This window comes from Anas platyrhynchos, chromosome 33, assembly GCF_047663525.1.
Source record: "Anas platyrhynchos isolate ZD024472 breed Pekin duck chromosome 33, IASCAAS_PekinDuck_T2T, whole genome shotgun sequence".
Taxonomy (NCBI): Eukaryota; Metazoa; Chordata; class Aves; order Anseriformes; family Anatidae; genus Anas; species Anas platyrhynchos.
In genome coordinates, this window is record NC_092618.1 from 4,229,431 (window position 1) to 4,250,171 (window position 20,741).

The window sequence follows — 20,741 nt, forward strand, 5'->3', positions numbered from 1 at the left end:
AGAGAAGAAGCACTATAGACTGACCATAACCCCCGTTCCTTCGTTCCCCTGCACTGCTCGGGGGGAGGAGGTGGAAGAGGGTAGACGGGGGAGAAGGTGCTTTTGGCTTCTCTCCTTTGTTTCTCACTTCTCTAGCTTGTTAGTAATAAGCAATAAATCTTACCATCTCCCTATGCTGAGTCTGTTTTGTCCGTCACGATAATTACTGTGCCATCTCCTCGTCCTTATCTCAACCCTTGAGCCCTTTTCATCGTATTTTCTCCCCGTTCCTCTTTGAGGAGGGGTGAAGCTCGGCTGCCCACCCAAGTAAAACCACCACACTCTCTCAGAGAGGGGTAAGGATTTTTGCTCAGGACTTGGCAGGGCTGATAGATAGGGCTTTAAACTAGAGTCGAAGGAGGAAGGGGATAAAACCAGACACACCGCTGATAAGCTGAGGGATGGTGCGCTAGAATCAGAGGGACGGTGTGCTAGTGAGGTCCTGCGGTCAGCTCCACAAGGCGCAGTGTGTAGGGAGGCGCATTTGAAGTGCTTCTACACAAACGCAGGCACTATGAGGAATCAAATGGATGAGCCAGAAGTCTTGGCCCTGTCCCACAGCTACGACATCATCGGCATAAGTGAAACCTGGTGGGATGAGTCCTGTGGCTGGTGTGTGGTGGAATTTTCTCCCAACAGAGGCAAACAGCACCTCTGTAGCCCTGCCATGTCACACGACCTCGCTTCCAGTGGCCACACACTTTATTTTTCTGACACGTATTCAACTTGCTGTCGACCAAAACCCCCAGATCCCTTTCTGCAAGGCTGCTCTCCAGCCTCTTCTGCTGGCCCTAAGTGGAACCCTGGGGAACCCCACTAGGGACTGGTCAACAGCCTGATGCAACCCCATTTCTGTAACCCCTTGAGCCCAACCCATCAGCCAACTTTTCACCCTAAACCGCATGTATTTATCTAGCCGTACAATGGACATTTTGTCCAGAAGGATACTGAGAGAAACAGTACTGAAAACTTGATGGAAATCCAAAACCTGGCATCCCTTGCTCAACTAGACGGGTGATGTTGTCATAAAAGGAAATTAAGTTTGTTAAACAGGACTTTCCCCTCATGAACCTGGGTGGGCTGTGATCAACGACTGCGTTGTCTTTCCGGTGTTCTTCAGTAATGCCCAGAAGAGTTTCTCCGTATTTTTACTAGGCTCTGAAGAGAGACTGGCGGGTCTGTAATTATTGGGCTCTTCTTTCTTGCCCTTCTGGAAACCTGTCACAATGATTGCCAGCCTACAGTCAACTTGGACCTCTCTGGCCTCCCAAGACCATTGAAAAATAATTGAGAGAGGTCTCACAAGGACATTAGTCGGCCCTCTGAGAACCCTGGAATGAATCCCCTCAGGCCCCGTAGACTCATATGCATCCAGTGTGGGTTTGGCTAGGAGGTTTTTGTTACCGCACTCATGGCCCCCCAACTCTGGGCCCCTTGGGTCCCAGAGCCCATCATTGCTCTTGAAGACAGAGGCAAAAGAGACATTAAATGGCTCTGCTTCGCCTATGTCTGTGTTTGTGAGGTGACCATCCTCAGCAAGTAACGGACCAATGTTTCCTCTAGCCCTCCTTTAGCAGTTCACATCTTCAATACACATATTAATGTATATATCTGCGTTGTCGCCCACACTACTAGCCAGCTTCACCCCTGAGCTTTGCCTGCACCAATTTTCTCCTGACAGAGGCAAACAGCACCTCCGTAGCCCTGCCATGTCACACGACCTCGCTTCCAGTGGCCACACGCTTTCTTTTTCCACTTAAGCTCTAGAAGAAGATCCCTGCTCAGCCAAGCTGGCCTCCTGCCCCGCCTGCTTGACTTCCAACATTTTGGAATCGCCTGCTCCTGTGCTCTTAGGAGGTCGTGCTTAAAAAGATGGACCCCGATACCTTCCAAAACAGCTTCTCAGGGGATCTTCCGAACTAGTTCCCTGAGCAGCCTGAACTCTGCCCTCCCCGTGTCCAAAGTTCACAGAATTGGAGGGGTTGGAAGGGACCTCAAGAGATCATTGGGTCCAACCCCCCTGCCAAAAGCAGGCGTACTGGCAGTTTTCCTCCAATCGCCAAAGATTTTTAAATGTGAAGTGTCAATAGAGAGCTATTTGTGTTTGTATGTTCTTTCTTTGAAGTCTCTGATGTCTGGGGGTTTCAGAACAACTGCTAACAACTAGTAACTGTTATGACTTCTGAATGGGACACTATGCAAGCCCCTGATATCTGGCCAGGCGGCCAGGAGATTAAGGAGAAGAAAGAAGCTGAAGGATGGCTAGAAGACAAAACTTGCAGGGAACGCTGTGTAAGCTTTTGACATGCTGCCAAGGAGTACAAAGGGGAAGGACAAGAAAAAAAAACTGAGAGGAAGACTACGAGCCTTCAGCATGAAAGACCCCCAGAGACCCCCAGGGGGACCACCAGAGACTGATGCGCATGCTCCAGTAGGAGGGTTTGGATCCCGGAAGCTAATTATAATAACCCATTTTTTTTAGAAGTAGTAATGAATATGTATCAGCCTAGGAGCATAAAAATCAGCTGCTTGATGTAACTGGTGTGCGTCCTGGTGGAGCAGAGACTCCCGGCGCACCCAGCGCTGTTTGCTTACCTCTATTCCTTTAATAAATTGTAAACTTTGATTATAATCCTATTTTGAAGACTGAGCCATTTATAACACAAGCAACAGGTCTAGGATGGCACCTTTCCTTGTTGTCTCCCTCAGTAGCTGTACCAAGGAGTTGTCATCAAGGTGTGTGAGGAATCTCCTGGACCTGCTTGTATCAGCTGTGTGGTCTTCCCAGTTAACGTCTGGCAAGTTGAAGTCCCCCATCAGGACAAGGGCAGTTGAGCTAAGAGAGGTCTCTCTTAGTTCCTTAGCGAATAATTCATTGGTATCGCAAACACCCACTGCAACATCCAAGTGATTGGTTTCTCCCTTAATCCTTACCCAGAAGCTCTCGGCCACGTCCTTGTGCCAGCCCCTTGCCTCGCCTGCCCTGCCTATCCTTCCTGAAGAGCCCATAACCGTCCATCACAGCACACCAAGTCTCGCTTGTTCTGGGATGGAGCTGAAGCTTCCAGCTCCTCCTGCTTGTCCCTCATGCTGGGTGCATCGGTGCAGAAACATTCCAAATGTGCTCCAGTGTACCCAGCGTGGCATGGAGCAGGCCGAAGGATCTCGCTAGCGCACACTCCCTCCCATTTTGGTGTGCCACTTAGAAGATTCTGTCAGGACAGAACAATAATGGATGATGCTCAGAGGGCCTTACGGGGCAAGTGAGCTTTCCAGAAACACCTTTTACCCTGATCTCCTGGGAGGCAGCAGACTTCTCCATGGGTTGGGTCAGGCCGGCATATGCGGCCCTCTGTTCTGCTCAGAAGGGAGTCACTTATGACAGTAACCCTTCTCTTCTTCTTGATGGAGGTGGTCGTGATACTGGGGAAGGCTGACTTGCCCTAGAAAACCCCTCCAACCTGGATGGACCTTCATGCACATCATCGTTTGTGTGTCCATTACTTCCAGAGTCTGTTGTTTCAGGGCACCTGAAAGGAAGGTGAGGTAGGCAAGGAGGGGTCCGCCTGCTGCCCCGAGCAGATCTAAACTTCCATTCCTTCGTCACTGAGATGCACTCCTTCTGCCTGATGGCCAGAGGGTAGGGGATCCTCCATTTCCTCTGCTGTGTCTGCCTGACGCATCTGTCCCAGGGCTGGCACAGTACAGTTCAACCTTCTCCGACTCCCTGGTGCTCCTCAGCCTGCCCACCTCCTCCCGAAGCTCTGCCAGGAGGCTGAGCAGTTCTTCTACCTGGGCGCACCTACCACAGGTGGACTCACAGGATGGGATGTCAGGAAGAATTTCTTCATGCAAAGGGTGGAACCGGCTGCCCAGGGCACTGCTGGAGTCCCAGGCCTGGAGCTATTAAAGAAATAGCTCCTTTAATAGCTCCTTGCACTTCTTGGTGCAGGTGTTAACGGAGCCAACTAGGAAAGGTGCCCTCCTAGACCTGTTGCTAGAAAACAGAGAGGGTCTGGTGGGAGATGTGGTGATTGGTGGCCGCCTCGGTCATAGCGACCATGAAGTGGTTGAGTTCAAAATTTACGGTGACAGAAGGAAAAGTGCCACCAAAACCTCATCCCTAGATATGGGGAAGGCGGACTTCAGGCTGCTCGGGGAACTAGTCAGCAAGGTCCCCTGGGAAGCTGCTCTTGAAGGCCTTGATGTCCACCAGTGCTGGTCACTCTTTAAGCGATGCCTCCTAGAAGCACAAGATCAGGCAATTCCTAAATATCGCAAGTCAGGCAGGCGTGGCAGGAGGCCGGCGTGGCTGACCAGGAACATTCTAATGGAGATTAGGCGGAAACAGAGAGTGTTTCGCTACTGGAAGGAGGGCCAGGTGACATGGAAAGAATACAGGGATGCTGTTCGTGTCTGTAGGAAGAAAATTCGTGTGGCTAAAGCACACCTAGAGTTGAAGCTGGCTGTGTCTGTGAGAGAAAATAAAAAGGGTTTTTTTAGATATGTGAATGGAAAAAGGAGAACTAAAGAATACATAGGGCCGCTCCTTGATAGGGAAGGTCTTCTCACAGACGATGACATAGGCAAAGCAGAGACGCTTAACGCCTTCTTTGCCTCTGTCTTCAATGCCGATGATGGGCTTCGGGACCCAGGGTGCCCCGAGCTGGAGGACCGGGACGGTGGGGATGACAAACTCCCAACCGACCCTGAACGTGTGCGGGATCTGCTACTCCACCTGGATCCCTACAAGTCCATGGGTCCGGATGGGATTCATCCCCGGGTGCTGAAGGAGCTGGCGGACGTCATCGCGGAACCTCTCTCAATTATTTTTCAACGATCCTAGGAGTCTGGAGAGGTCCCGGTAGACTGGAAGCTGGCAAATGTTGTGCCGATTTTCAAGAAGGGTCAGAAAGAAAACCCTAGCAATTACAGGCCTGTCAGTCTCACATCAGGGCCGCTCCTTGACAGGGAAGGTCTTCTCACAGACGATGACATAGGCAAAGCAGAGACGCTTAACGCCTTCTTTGCCTCTGTCTTCAATGCCGATGATGGGCTTCGGGACCCAGGGTGCACCGAGCTGGAGGACCGGGACGGTGGGGATGACAAACTCCCAACCGACCCTGAACGTGTGCGGGATCTGCTACTCCACCTGGATCCCTACAAGTCCATGGGTCCGGATGGGATTCATCCCCGGGTGCTGAAGGAGCTGGCGGACGTCATCGCGGAACCTCTCTCAATTATTTTTCAACGATCCTGGGAGTCTGGAGAGGTCCCGGTAGACTGGAAGCTGGCAAATGTTGTGCCGATTTTCAAGAAGGGTCAGAAAGAAGACCCTAGCAATTACAGGCCTCTCAGTCTCACGTCAGTGCCTGGTAAAATCATGGAGAAGATGGTTCTCGAACGTATTGAGGCGCACCTGGGGGACAAAGCAGTCATTGGTCCCAGCCAGCATGGGTTTGTGAAGGGTAGGTCCTGCCTAACTAACCTGATTTCCTTTTATGATAAGATCACCCGTATGGTGGACCAAGGGAAACCAGCTGATGTGATTTTTTTGGACTTCAGCAAGGCTTTTGACACGGTTTCCCATAGGATCCTACTGGACAAAATGTCCAGCATACAGCTAAATAAAAACATCATACGATGGGTGAGCAATTGGCTAACGGGCAGGGCCCAAAGGGTTATGGTGAATGGGGCTGCGTCAGGCTGGCGGGCGGTCACTAGTGGGGTCCCTCAAGGCTCCATTTTAGGGCCGGTACTTTTCAATATTTTTATAAACGATCTGGATGTAGGAATAGAAGGCATTTTGAGCAAGTTTGCTGATGACACCAAACTTGGAGGAGTTGTGGACTCGAATGAGGGTGGAAAGGCCTTGCAGAGGGATCTGGATAGGTTGGAGAGCTGGGCGATCGCCAACCACATGAAGTTCAATAAGAGCAAGTGCCGGGTCCTGCACCTGGGACGGGGAAACCCTGGCTGCACGTACAGACTGGGCGATGAGACGCTGGAGAGCGGCCTAGAAGAGAGGGATCTGGGGGTCGTGGTAGACAACAAGTTGAATATGAGCCGGCAGTGTGCCCTGGCAGCCAGGAGGGCCAACCGTGTCCTGGGGTGCATCAAGCATGGCATCGCTAGTAGGTCAAGGGAGGTGATTGTCCCGCTCTACTCTGCGCTGGTGCGGCCTCACCTTGAGTACTGTGTGCAGTTCTGGGCACCACAGTATAAAAAGGACATGAAACTGTTGGAGAGTGTCCAGAGGAGGGCTACGAAGATGGTGAAAGGCCTGGAGGGGAAGACGTATGAGGAACGGCTGAGGGCACTGGGCCTGTTCAGCCTGGAGAAGAGGAGGCTGAGGGGAGACCTCATCGCAGTCTACAACTTCCTCGTAAGGGGGTGTCGAGAGGCAGGAGACCTTTTCTCCATTAACATCAGCGGCAGGACCCGCGGGAATGGAGTTAAGCTGAGGCAGGGGAAGTTTAGGCTGGACATCAGGAAGGGGTTCTTCACAGAGAGAGTAGTTGCACACTGGAACAGGCTCCCCAGGGAAGTGGTCACTGCACCGAGCCTGACTGAATTTAAGAAGAGATTGGACTGTGCACTTAGTCACATGGTCTGAACTTGGGTAGACCTGTGCGGTGTCAAGAGTTGGACTTGATGATCCTTAAGGGTCCCTTCCAACTCAGGATATTCTATGATTCTATGAAGTTGAATATGAGCCGGCAGTGTGCCCTGGCAGCCAGGAGGGCCAACCGTGTCCTGGGGTGCATCAAGCACGGCATCGCTAGTAGGTCAAGGGAGGTGATTGTCCCGCTCTACTCTGCGCTGGTGCGGCCTCCCCTCGAGTACTGTGTGCAGTTCTGGGCACCACACTATAAAAAGGACATGAAACTGTTGGAGAGTGTCCAGAGGAGGGCTACGAAGATGGTGAAAGGCCTGGAGGGGAAGACGTACGAGGAACGGCTGAGGGCACTGGGCCTGTTCAGCCTGGAGAAGAGGAGGCTAAGGGGAGACCTCATCGCAGTCTACAACTTCCTCGTAAGGGGGTGTCGAGAGGCAGGAGACCTTTTCTCCATTAACACCAGCGACAGGACCCGTGGGAATGGAGTTAAGCTGAGGCAGGGGAAGTTTAGGCTGGTGTCGTGGTTTAACCTGGCCGGCAGCTAAACACCACGCAGCCGTTCGCTCACCCTCCCCCCTCCCTCTCTGGGACGGGGGAGAGAAATGGAAAGTGAAGCCCGTGAGTTGAGATAAAGACAGTTTAATAAGACAGGGAAAATAATAATAACAAAAATAATAATAACAATAATAATAATAATGATACAATAGTGATAATATGAAAGTAATAATAGTATGTACAAACAAGTGATGCACAATGCAATTGCTCACCACCCGCTGACCGATGCCCAGCCTAACCCCGAGCAGTCCGGCCCCCTCCCCCCGGCTAGCCACCCCTATATATTGTTTAGCATGACGTCAGATGGTATGGAATACCCCTTTGGCTAGTTTGGGTCACCTGTCCTGGGTCTGTCCCCTCCCAGCTCTTACTGCACCCCCAGCCTGCCCGTTGGCAGGACAGAGCAAAAGGCTGAGATGTCCTTGGCTTAGTATAAGCACTGCTCTGCAACAATTAAAGCATTGGGGTGTTATCAGCACTCTTCTCATCCTAAGCCAAAACACAGCATTCCACCAGCTACTAGGAAGAAAATTAATTCTGTTCTAACTGAAACCAGGACATCTATCCACCCCTTATTCCATACCATTTATGTCATGCTCAGGTTACACTCTTTTCCATACATTCTAATTAGTCACCTATAGTAATCATGGTAGTGATAACATACAGTATAATATACTATTTAACATGGTACAATTCAGTTCATGGGCTATTCTCACCCAGTATTAAATCTCCTTGAGGTACACACCGGACCTCTCCGTTCTTTTGCATCACCCACCAAGTGTATCCAGGTCCCTGAGCGAAAACAATTCCACGAATAGGTTTGCCTTTTCCTGAGGCAGGAGTAGCCCAGACTGTTTTACCCAGCATATTTTTTACATGCACTACAGGAACTTTATCCCCATCTACAGTACGTAACAGGTTTGATTGGGCAGGTCCAGCTCGGTTGGTAGATCCCCTGGTATTGACTAACCAGGTGGCCTTTGCCAAATGCGTATCCCAGTTTTTGAACGTCCCAGCGCCCATTGCTTTCAATGTAGTCTTTAACAGGCCATTGTATCGTTCAACTTTTCCGGAGGCTGGTGCATGATAGGGGATGTGATACACCCATTCAATACCATGTTCTTTGGCCCAAGTGTCTATAAGGTTGTTTCGGAAGTGAGTCCCATTGTCTGACTCTATTCTTTCTGGGGTGCCATGTCGCCATAGGACTTGCTTTTCAAGGCCCAGGATGGTATTCCGGGCGGTGGCATGAGGCACCGGGTATGTTTCCAGCCATCCGGTGGTTGCTTCCACCATTGTAAGTACGTGGCGCTTGCCATTACGAGTTTGAGGGAGTGTGATGTAATCAATCTGCCAGGCCTCTCCATATTTATATTTCAGCCACCGTCCTCCATACCAAAGAGGCTTTGACCGTTTGGCTTGCTTGATTGCAGCACATGTTTCACAGTCATGAATAACCTGTGCTATAGCGTCCATGGTCAAGTCCACTCCTCGATCACGAGCCCATCTGTATGTTGCATCTCTACCTTGATGGCCTGAGGTGTCATGGGCCCATCGGGCTATAAATAATTCACCTTTATGCTGCCAATCCAGGTCCACCTGAGCTACTTCAATCTTAGCAGCCTGATCCACCTGCTGGTTGTTTTGATGTTCTTCAGTAGCCCGATTCTTGGGCACATGAGCATCTACGTGGCGTACTTTCACAGCCAGGTTCTCTACCCGAGCAGCAATATCTTGCCACAATGCAGCAGCCCAGATGGGTTTGCCCCTACGCTGCCAGTTGTTTTGCTTCCATTGCTGTAACCATCCCCACAGGGCATTTGCTACCATCCATGAATCGGTGTAGAGATAGAGAACTGGCCATTTTTCTCGTTCAGCAATGTCTAAAGCCAGCTGAATGGCTTTCACTTCTGCAAACTGACTCGATTCACCTTCTCCCTCAGCAGCTTCTGCAACTCGTCGCGTAGGACTCCATACAGCAGCCTTCCATCTCCGATGCTTCCCCACAATACGACAGGACCCATCAGTGAACAGGGCATATTTCTTTTCATTCTCTGGTAACTGGTTGTACAGCGGGGCTTCTTCAGCACGACCCACCTCCTCCTCTGATGATATCCCAAAGTATTTGCCTTCTGGCCAGTCCATGATCACTTCCAATATTCCTGGGCGACTGGGGTTTCCTATTCGAGCCCGCTGAGTAATCAGTGCAACCCACTTGCTCCATGTAGCATCAGTTGCATGATGCGTAGAGGGGACCCTTCCCTTGAACATCCAGCCTATTACTGGCAATTGGGGTGCTAGGAGGAGCTGCGCTTCAGTACCGACCACCTCCGAAGCAGATCGAACTCCTTCATATGCTGCCAATATCTCCTTTTCAGTTGGAGTATAGCGGGCCTCAGATCCTCTGTATCCCCGACTCCAAAACCCCAGGGGCCGACCTCGAGTTTCCCCAGGTTCTTTCTGCCAGAGGCTCCAGGTGGGGCCATTCTCCCCGGCTGCAGTGTAGAGCACATTCTTTACATCTGGTCCTGTTCGAACTGGCCCAAGGGCTACTGCATGGACTATTTCCTGCTTGATTTGTTCAAAGGCTTGTCGCTGTTCAGGGCCCCATTCAAACTCATTCTTCTTACGGGTTACTTGGTAGAGCGGGTTTAAAATTAGACTGTAATTTGGGATGTGCATTCTCCAAAACCCCACAACACCTAGGAAAGTCTGTGTTTCTTTTTTGTTAGTTGGTGGAGACATAGCTGTTATTTTGTTGATCACATCCATTGGGATTTGACGACGTCCATCTTGCCATTTTATTCCTAAAAACTGGATCTCTCGTGCAGGTCCTTTGACTTTATTTTGTTTTATGGCAAAACCGGCTTTCAGAAGGATTTGGACTATTTTCTTCCCTTTCTCGAAAACTTCCTCTGCTGTGTCTCCCCACACAATAATGTCATCGATGTACTGCAGGTGTTCAGGAGCTTCCCCCTGCTCTAGCGCAGATTGGATCAGTCCATGGCAAATGGTAGGGCTGTGTTTCCACCCCTGGGGCAGCCGATTCCAAGTATATTGGACTCCCCTCCAAGTGAAGGCAAATTGTGGCCTGCACTCTGCTGCTAGAGGAATGGAGAAAAATGCATTAGCGATATCAATTGTGGCGTACCACTTGGCTGCCTTTGACTCAAGTTCATACTGAAGTTCCAGCATGTCCGGCACTGCAGCACTCAGTGGTGGCGTGACTTCGTTCAGGCCACGATAGTCCACTGTTAGTCTCCACTCGCCATTAGACTTTCGCACTGGCCATATGGGACTATTGAAAGGTGAATGGGTCTTGCTGATCACTCCTTGGCTCTCCAATTGACGAATTAGCTTATGGATGGGAATCAGGGAGTCTCGGTTAGTGCGATATTGCCGCCGGTGCACAGTTGTGGTAGCGATTGGCACTTGCTGTTCTTCGACCCTCAGCAACCCCACAACAGAGGGGTCCTCTGAGAGACCAGGCAAGGTAGATAATTGTTTAATGCCCTCTGTCTCTAAGGCAGCTATACCAAAAGCCCACCGGAACCCTTTTGGGTCCTTGCAATATCCTCTTCTAAGATAGTCTATGCCAAGGATACATGGAGCATCCGGACCAGTCACAATGCGGTGCTTTTCCCACTCATTCCCAGTCAGACTCACTTCAGCCTCCAATACAGTCAACTGCTGAGATCCCCCTGTCACTCCACAAATATAGATGGGCTCTGGTCCTTTATAGCTCGATGGCATTATAGTACATTGTGCACCAGTGTCTACTAAAGCCTTATACTTCTGTGCGCGTGATGTGCCAGGCCATCGAATCCACACAGTCCAATAAACTCGATTGTCCCTTTCCTCCCCCTGGCTGGAGGCAGGGCCCCCCTAATCCTGGTCAGAATCTTCTTCGTTTCTGTGTTTGAAGGACTGTCTGCTGGAAGTTGGAGCAGCAAACTTTTCAGAGAATCCCTTTTTCCTGATTGTTTTCTTTTGCAACTCACGTACCCGTGCCTCTAGGGTCGCGGTAGATTTTCCATCCCATTTTCTCATGTCCTCTCCATGGTCTCGTAAGTAAAACCACAGGGTGGCACGGGGTGAGTACCCACCATATCGTCTTCCTTGTGTGGGTGAACGCCTACCCCTGATAGCTGAGACACTGCTCTGTACAGGTACAGAGGAGAATAATCTCTCTTCAAGTTGGTGAAACTTTTCAGAAAGTGTTTTCTCCCAGGTGTTCTCTTTCGGTCGTTGGACACTGGTTGGTTCAGGTGGGGAGGACGATAGATTCTCTTCAAGTTGGTGAACCTTTTCAGAAAGTTTCTCCACAGCTGAGACGCAGGCCTGTAAGGAAGAGGATAGACTTTCTTCGTACTGCCGGAGTTGTTTAGCCGCTTCATCCACTGTGGGTTCCTCATCCTCTTTCCAGGCCATTATTGCCAATGAGCTGGCACATGATGATGGTGCACTCCGTACAAACTTCCGCCACATGGGTCGTGTACACTTGACTTCATCTGGGTCTTTGGATGTTTGTCTGAGGTCTGGATCCTCATAAACCACTTCCCGTACGGCTAATTCCCTCAGGTACTGGATTCCCTTCTCCATAGTGGTCCACTTGCCTGGTAGACATAAAAGTTCTTCCTTGAAGGGATACCTTTCCCTCACAGCTGAGAGGAGACGCCTCCAGAGGCTGGTGGATTGTGCTCCATCTGCAATTGCTTTGTCAATGCCGGCGTCTCGAGCAAGGGATCCCAACCGTCTGGCTTCCCTGCCGTCTAATTCCACACAATTGGCTCCAGAGTCCCAGCACCGGAGCAGCCAGGTGACAAGCTGCTCACCTATACAGCGACCAAAATCTTTTCGCACATCTCGTAGCTCGCGCTCGTTTAGGCTTCGGGTAGTTACTGTTGCTTTTTCGGCATCCTCATCTTCCTCCTCCTGAATCCTTGATGGCCCAGCATCGTCATCATCTTCATCATCTTTATACCTAGTTTTGGCAGAAGCCTTACCTGGATTGGCAGAAGACTCTCTGCGTTCTAAACGACCTGAATTTCTATACCATATTTTCACCTTCTCTACAGGGGCAGCTTGCACTGCTACTGCTCGTTTCTCTGACTTTGTTACAGGGTCTGCCACAGGGGTTGGAATGCCCTCTGCAGGGGCAGCTTGCACTGCTACTGCTCGTTTCTCTGAACCCGTTACAGGGGTTGGAATACCCTCTGCAGGGTCAACTTGCACTGCTACAGGTTGTTTCTCTGACACGGCCACAGGAGCTGGAGCGGCTGCAGGAGCTGGAGCTGGAGCAGTTGCAGGAGCTGGGACTGGAGTAGCGGCAGGAGCTGGAGCTGGAGCAGTTGCAGGAGCTGGGACTGGAGTAGCGGCAGGAGCTGGAGCTGGAGCGGCTGCAGGAGCTGGAGCTGGAGCGGCTGCAGGAGCTGGGATTGGAGTAGCGGCAGGAGCTGGAGCTGGAGCGGCTGCAGGAGCTGTAATTGGAGCGGCTGCAGGAACCGGAGCTGGAGCAGCTTCAGGAGCTGTAACTGGAGCGGCTGCAGGAGCTGGAGCTGGAGCGGCTGCAGGAGCTGGGATTGGAGTAGCGGCAGGAGCTGGAGCTGGAGCAGCTTCAGGAGCTGTAACTGGAGCGGCTGCAGGAGCTGGGATTGGAGTAGCGGCAGGAGCTGGAGCTGGAGCAGCTTCAGGAGCTGGGATTGGAGTAGCGGCAGGAGCTGGAGCTGGAGTGGCTGCAGGAGCTGGAACTGGAGCGGCTGCAGGAACTGGAGCTGGAGTGGCTGCAGGAGCTGGAACTGGAGCGGCTGCAGGAGCTGGAACTGGAGCGGCTGCAGGAACCGGAGCTGGAGCGGCTGCCGAGTCCACCATAGGGGTCACAGTGGCCGTTGGATCTGTCACAGGGCTTGGAGTGGCCGCAGGGTCTGTCACTAAGTTGATAGCAGTATCAATGGCAGCTCGATAGGCATGAGCCAGGCCCCAGCACGTTACAATGATTTGTGTTACTTTGGAACTGCCAGCATCATGACACCTTTTTTTCAAGCATTCTGCCAGTTTTTGAGGATTTTGCATTGCTCAGGGGTGAATTTCCAACACACTGGGGGTGCCAACTGCTCTAGATGCCTGCCCATATCCACCCATACTCCCTGCCACCCACAACTATCCTGCCTCCGGGCAGATCTCCGGATGAGTTTCCCAAGTAGTTGTTTAACTTTAAGCAGAACCTGAAGTGCATTCATGAGGCAGAACAACAAGACTATGGTATTCCGAGTATCCCAATAATATTCAATATCTTGGAGAGCTATTGTGACAAGCTCAGGGGATAAGAGGGTGGTGAAGGAGGAAGGCAGAGTGTTCCAGGAGGATACAGGGGTGGTGAAGGAGAAAGGGAGAGTAATCAAGTAAGAAAAATTATCTTCCCCTTTTCCCTCCACAGATTGACTCTCTAATGGAGAAAAACAATAGGTATAATTGCTAATAGTTCCCAAGATACTGTTTCCAAAATACAGAGTCCACGATGTTACTGAGTATGAATACCAAGTTAGAGTCATGACCAGATATCTTATCGTCTCATAAGCCATTGCTATAATACTCAGTACCATAATGATCTGAAACCAGGGCCCAGAGAGGATAAACAACACTACAGAGAGAAAATACGGAAAATAATGTACTATAATACTCAATTTGGAAAACAGGCGCAGCAGAGTTGAGATTAAAGCAATCAGCATCATGACAAGTGACTATTAAGCAGGTCTGATCCTTACACCAATTTTAGTTTAACACACTCTGATCAGATCTGCCGTTATCTCAACCTTTCGGGCCCCACGTTGGGCGCCAAAAAAGGCTGTCGTGGTTTAACCCGGCCGGCAGCTAAACACCATGCAGCCGTTCGCTCACCCTCCCCCCTCCCTCTCTGGGACGGGGGAGAGAAATGGAGAGTGAAGCCCGTGAGTTGAGATAAAGACAGTTTAATAAGACAGGAAAATAATAATAACAAAATAATAATAACAATAATAATAATAATGATACAATAGTGATAATATGAAAGTAATAGTATGTACAAACAAGTGATGCACAATGCAATTGCTCACCACTTGCTGACCGATGCCCAGCCTAACCCCGAGCAGTCCGGCCCCCTCCCCCCGGCTAGCCACCCCTATATATTGTTTAGCATGACGTCAGATGGTATGGAATACCCCTTTGGCTAGTTTGGGTCACCTGTCCTGGGTCTGTCCCCTCCCAGCTCTTACTGCACCCCCAGCCTGCCCGTTGGCAGGACAGAGCAAAAGGCTGAGATGTCCTTGGCTTAGTATAAGCACTGCTCTGCAACAATTAAAGCATCGGGGTGTTATCAGCACTCTTCTCATCCTAAGCCAAAACACAGCATTCCACCAGCTACTAGGAAGAAAATTAATTCTGTGCTAACTGAAACCAGGACAGAAGGAACGGGGGTTATGGTCAGTCTATAGTGCTTCTTCTCTGCCGCTCCTTCTCGGTCACTCTCGCCCCCTGTGCTGTGGGATCCCTCCCACGGGATGCAGTCCTTGCTGAACTGATCCGGCGTGGGCTTCCCACAGGCAGCAGCTCTTCCAGCACTGCTCCAGATATGGGTCCGTAGCACGGGGTCCATCCCTCAGGAGCAGACTGCTCCAACCTGGGTCCCCCATGGGCAGCAGCTCCTGCCAGACCCCCTGCTCCTGCGTGGGCTCCTCTCCACGGGCTACAGGTCCGACCCAGAATCTGCTCCGGCAGGGGTCTTCCACAGGCCGCAGCCTCCATCGGTGCAGGGCCACCTGCTCCACCGTGGTCTCCTCCACGCGCTGCAGCGTGGAACCCTGCTCCACCGTGGTACTCCATGAGGCTGCAGGGAGACAACCTGCTTCACCAGGGTCCTCACCACAGGCCGCAGGGGACTTCTGCTCCGGCGCGTGGAGCACCTCTCCCCCTCCTTCTTCACTGACCTTGGCGCCTGCAAGGCCGTTCCTCACTCCTCTCACTCTCCCAGCTGCTGTGTGGCGCAGCGTTTTTTTTCCCTCTCTTAAATATGCTTTCACAGAGGCGCAAATCGTGGGACCAGCAGGGCTAGGGAGGTGATCGTCCCCCTGTACTCGGCTCTGGTGAGGCCGCACCTCGAGTACTGTGTTCAGTTTTGGGTCCCTCGCTACAAGAAGGACATGGAGGTGCTTGAGCAGGTCCAGAGAAGGGCGACGAAGCTGGTGAGGGGCCTGGAGAACAAGTCCTACGAGGAGCGGCTGAGGGAGCTGGGCTTGTTCAGCCTGCAGAAGAGGAGGCTCAGGGGCGACCTTATCGCTCTCTACAGATACCTTAAAGGAGGCTGTAGTGAGGTGGGGGTTGGCCTGTTCTCCCACGTGCCTGGTGACAGGACGAGGGGGAATGGGCTAAAGTTGCGCCAGGGGAGTTTTAGGTTGGATCTTAGGAAGAACTTCTTTACCGAAAGGGTTGTTAGGCACTCGAACAGGCTGCCCAGGGAAGTGGTGGAGTCACCATCCCTGGAAGTCTTTAAAAGACGTTTAGATGTAGAGCTTAGGGATATGGTTTAGTGGGGACTGTTGGCGTTAGGTCAGAGGTTGGACTCGATGATCTTGAGGTCTCTTCCAACCTAGAAATTCTGTGATTCTGTGATTCTGTGACTTATTGGCTCAGCTCTGGTCAGCAGAGGGGCCCTTAGCAAACATGGGGCAGCTTCCAGATCCTTCTCACAAAAGCCACTCCTATGGCCCCGTGCTACCAAAACCTTGCCAGGTAAAACCACTACAGGGAGGCGCATCTCATCTGGTGGTAGCAGGCCAGTGTCACATAGACCCTCCCATGATCAGCAAGCCCAAAGTTCTACCAGTTGCACCAGTCCCGAAGCTACGTGTTAATGTGGAGTCTGCTTGTCAGCATCGATCCCCCCTATCGGAAGGACAGAGGCAAACACAACCTGTGCCCCGATCCTTTAAGTAGTCGCCCCAAAGCCCTAAAGCCCCTTTTTTTACTAGGCATTAGTAACAAAAACTTGAACAAGGTGGAGATAAATTAACTTGGCTACAGCATTAAAGATGAGCTTTGCGCAGTGGTCAATTGCTGGCTGGCTTGAGGCGCGTGGCTGAGGGTCTCTAATGAATTGTATGACTGATTCGGGCGCGTGGACAGCGCAAGTGGTTACGGGGAAAGTATATGTAGCAGAGAAAAATGGCAATAAAGGCCTTCTGCTCAAGAGGCATCGGGAGACCGTGTCTTTCATCCCTTCAGGTCTGCCCCCTTCCAACTCAGGATATTGTATGATTCCAAGTGTGGAACCCAGCATTTGGCCTTGAATGCCACGCAGCTGGATGCGGCCCGTTGATCCAGCCTGTCCAGATCCCCTTGCCCAGCTTGGTGTCGCCCACGAACTTACAGCGCCCGGTGGGGCCCATCCAGCCCAGGCACGTGTCACATGGGACCCTTGGTGACCTCCCTTGGTGACACCCCAGGGGTCCGCCTTATATGACTGCAGCTGTGACTCGGACCCTCAGCGTCGGTGCACGGCAGTGACGGACAGGGCAGGAGCACTGGGCCTTCGAGGAGTCCCCGAGCATAGCCCACGCCTGCCCGAAGGAGCCTCCGTTTTCTATTTGAGAACTCTCCCACTCCAGAGGCTCCTTCTGAATCTGATGAGGAGGGAGGCATGCCCCCCAGGCAGCCCAGGCTGGCCTGGCAGGAGACCTGGTCTTCTGAGGGCAGCAACCGGCCAGCAGAGGACAGCTTGCTGGCAGAGGACAGCACCCCGGTAGAGGACATTTTGCCGGCAGAGGACAGAAGCCCAGCAGAGGACAGCTTGCTGTCAAAGGGCAGCAGCCCGGTAGAGGACAGCAGCCTGGCAGAGGACAGGAGACCAGCAGAGGACAGCTTAGTGGTAGAGAACAGAGGTTTGACAGAGGACAGCAAGAAGGAGTTGCAGTTGCTGGATCCCAGTGAGTCGTGAGTCCTCTCTGTACCCCTCCCTGCCACTGTAGGGGTGGACAAAAACACCACCTGAACTCCCACTCCATCCACTACCCGTCCCAGTCCCCTAAAGTCCCGCTTGATAGTCTTCAGGCTTCTATCTTCAGTATTATCACTGCCGGCCTGGACTATCAAAAGACGATAGTAATCAGAGGGGAAAACCAGGTTGGGAAGCTTTCTGGCAACGTCCATGACCCTAGCCCCAGGGAGGCAGCAGACTTCCCTACGGGTAGGGTCAGGCTAACAAATAGGGCCCTCTGTTCCCCTCACAAGGAAGTTGCCTTCTCAGGGGAACACAGGGAACTTCTCAGGGTCCTTGGTGGCCTCCAAGTTAGCTCAGCGTCATGGCACCGAGTCACTGTGAAGGAGCTGCTGGAATAACGAGACAACAACCTAGTTCTATTAAAATATATATTGCTCTTTTGAGGACTGCTGCGGGGCTAGCGGCAACACGGCAGTGGAAATCTCCGTCCTGACATTGCCTTATGCCTTGACGTCAGGATCAGGATGGTTTGAAATGCCAGGGAACGGACCATGGGTTCCGGGTCTTTATATGAAGGCCGGAGGACTGCAAAAGAAAGAAGAGCAGAGATGAAAACCCACTCCTTGCAGAGATCCCCAGGCATCCCCTGCAGAGCATGCCAGCCCCACTCGACTCTTCCCCAGGCCAGGAGGAGCAGGAGGGACAAAGGAATCCGTTGAAAGCTGCTGCTCAGCAAGGTCCCAAATGCAGCCACCAGTCCTTCCCCACCTGCGCACCACAGGTCAAGTGGGGCACCTTCACAAGCTCGTTCCCTCACCACCTGCCTCCATCCCTTGGGAGGATTCACACACTCCAGGAATCTCCTGGACTCTTTCCTCTCGCTATTGTGCTTCCCCATGAGAGCAAGGGCTAGCAATCGTGACCCTGCTCCTAGCTGCTTGTAGGCTGTCTCATCTCCCTCTTCGTCCTGGTTGCGTGCTCTACAACAGGCTCCCACCTTCTGTCAGCCTTACTGCCCTTTCCCCTGACTCTTCCTCAGGGACACTCAACCCTTTCAGCGGCACTGCCCAGCTCCAGGCTGGGAGGCCATTCCCTGACACCACAGGCTACCCCGTCTCCTCTCCCTCGTTCCTATGGCTGCATTGCTCCTCCGCCCCGAAGCATTTCCCTGGAGCAGGGCAAGGCACGGGGGCCTCTGCCGCTGTCCCCCCAGCCCTAGCACACCCCCCACTGCCCTCACTCACCTCTGAGGATTTCCTCCAGCTTCTCCTCGCTCTGGTCCTTGCAGTAGCGCGCAGCAAGACCTAGACACAGAGATCCCATCAGAGCCCCGCTCCCCAGCACGCTCCCAGCAGCACAGCCCCTGGCCTAGCCAGGCAGGCTGTGCCCCCTCCTGCACCCTGGAGCAAGGGCCCAGTCGGGGGGCTCTGGGGGCAACAGGGCTGTGCCTCACTGCCGGGGCAGTGCCTGGGGCTGCCAAAGGCTGCCCCAAGAGGGACCCAGGGGCTGGGCTCACCAATGAATCTGACGGCCTCAAGTCGCAAAAGGGTCTGAGTGGCCTTCAGGTAGGGCTGGCTCTGCTGCAGGTATTCTTCTACTCTGCCTCTGTCCTGCTGCAGCTGGAGAGAGAGAGAACGCAGGGTCACGGGGCTTGCACACCCTCTCCAGGGTCTCCTCCAGCATCCTGGGGGCAGGGAGGTCAGAGGGGCCTGCAGAAGAGCCCCCTGGGGCTCTGTGCTGGCAGGAAGGGAGCGAGGATGCGGCTGCAGGCAGCGGGCTCTGGCCGGGCGCGTTTGCCCAGCTGGAGCAAACCAAGATGGGTCCTTACCAAGCACTCTCCAATCCTCCATGTCTGTTTTGTCTGGACGAAGCGCTTGAGCTCCTTGCGTCGCAGAAAATTTGCAGCCACGGCGAGAGCTTCCCCAGAGGCCTGCGGAGCAGCAGAGGTTGGGAGATGGGACCACAGCCTTGGGAAGGAGACCCTCTGTCCCCTCCTCTTGGCAGGGCTGCGAGCCTTTCCCAGCGCGTTATGGGAGGCTGTGGTGGGGGGCAGCGTGCACTGGGTTCAGTGGCCAAGGCAAGGCCACGGGACTGCCACCATCGGAGGCAGCTCATGCTGCCGGCCAGAGATCCCCCAGAGCAACCCTGTGGCATCAGCACACCCTTGCCCACATAACTGCTCAGCTCTGAGATCTGTACCTTTGCTACGCTCTCACTCTGGTCTCTCATGTGAAAGTAGAGTGGGAGAAGGCTCCTGTGAACTGTCCCCTTCATTTCCTTCTTCCTTTGCCGCAGCACAGCCTCCACCACGGCTTGGAAGAGGCAGATGGAGTGCACCCGCACATGGCTGGACGCCTGGCAGGGAGGAGGACAGGAGGAATTTCAGCATTAGCGTGGCCGATGTGAAGGGAGCTCCCAGCACTGTGAGATGCTTCAGCGCTGGATCCTTCCCAGAGGAGCTGCTCAGGGGCAGCTGCAAGGCCTGGTGCCCGTGAAGGGCAACGCAATCGGTTGCCATCGCAGGCTGCCCGCCAGCCACCCCACTTTCGCCACCAGCCGCACCAGCCATGCCCAAGCAGAGCTCCCCAGCGCCTGGGCTGACGAGGAGACTGGGAAGGCCCTGCCTGAGTGCTGCCCACAGGGCCGGGCTGAAGGGCAGCCCTCGTTACAGGGGGCCCAGCTGAGGGCTCAGGCTCCCGCAGCACACTTACGTGGTCAAAGAGTGGCAGGAGCTTCTCAGCCAGCTGCAGAGCCGGGCCACTGGCCTCCCTCCTCTCCACATGAGCCATCACGTTTCTCAGCACAGGCAGGGCCTTCAGCACCACATATGTGTTGGTGTCCTGCAGGGCCTCCACAATGTCTGGCAGCAAGACCTGAATTTTCCTTGCCTGTAGGAAAGACACCATTTCCCTTCCGTGAGGCAGTGAGAGACCACCCTGGGCAAAGGGCTCTGGTTCCTGAGCACCAGCCTCCTGCCTTGCTTCCTGGCAGCGGGGAGGGACGGGAGGGCAGAAGAGCAAAGCCCCAGGCTGCCAACATGGCTTTGCTTGACGATGGCCCGCTCACCTTCTCAGGGCTCTCTGACACGGTGCAGAGCCCTTTCAGAACCAAAAAGCGCATCATTGGTCTTGGGTGCCTCAGGTAGCTCTGGAGGTGCACTGGGTTACCAAAGTCCTCCTCAGAAATGTGATTCTGGGCCAGCATCTGCAAGAAAGGGCAGTGAGGGCCTGGCAGGGCCTGCAGGGCTCCCTGCAGCCTCTTCTTCTCCCACCTTTGGGCAGGGATGGGGCAGCGCCAGCTGGCACCAAAGAGGCACCAGGCGCGGGGAGCTACGGGGGCTTGCCGGCCCCAGGGACCATGTGTCCGTACGTCCTGCGGGAGCTGGCAGTTTGGGGGTAGATGGGCACAGGTCTGTGCCTGTGTGCCTGAAGGGGCACACGTAGCCCTGCTGGGAGCAAGGTTTCATCTGGGAACTCACAGCCAAGCGACGGATGCAGGTGTCTTTGGTGACTGCGGTGCACCAGTTGCGCAGCGGCAAGTCTTCCATCATGATGCTTA

General features: G+C 53.2%; 1 protein-coding gene and 1 long non-coding RNA gene across 2 annotated transcripts in view; both read right to left on the minus strand.

The window, feature by feature from the left end:
- LOC113840937 (latent-transforming growth factor beta-binding protein 4-like) overlaps positions 1–20,741 on the minus strand; it is a 187,013-nt gene that overhangs the window by 42,093 nt on the left and 124,179 nt on the right. The gene's annotated exons all lie outside the window — the stretch shown is intronic.
- On the minus strand, positions 18,222–19,113 carry LOC140000116 (uncharacterized). Its single transcript, XR_011805403.1, has 3 exons — positions 19,012–19,113; positions 18,700–18,802; positions 18,222–18,487 (listed from the first exon to the last, which is right to left on the minus strand). It is a non-coding gene; the product is annotated as an uncharacterized lncRNA (long non-coding RNA).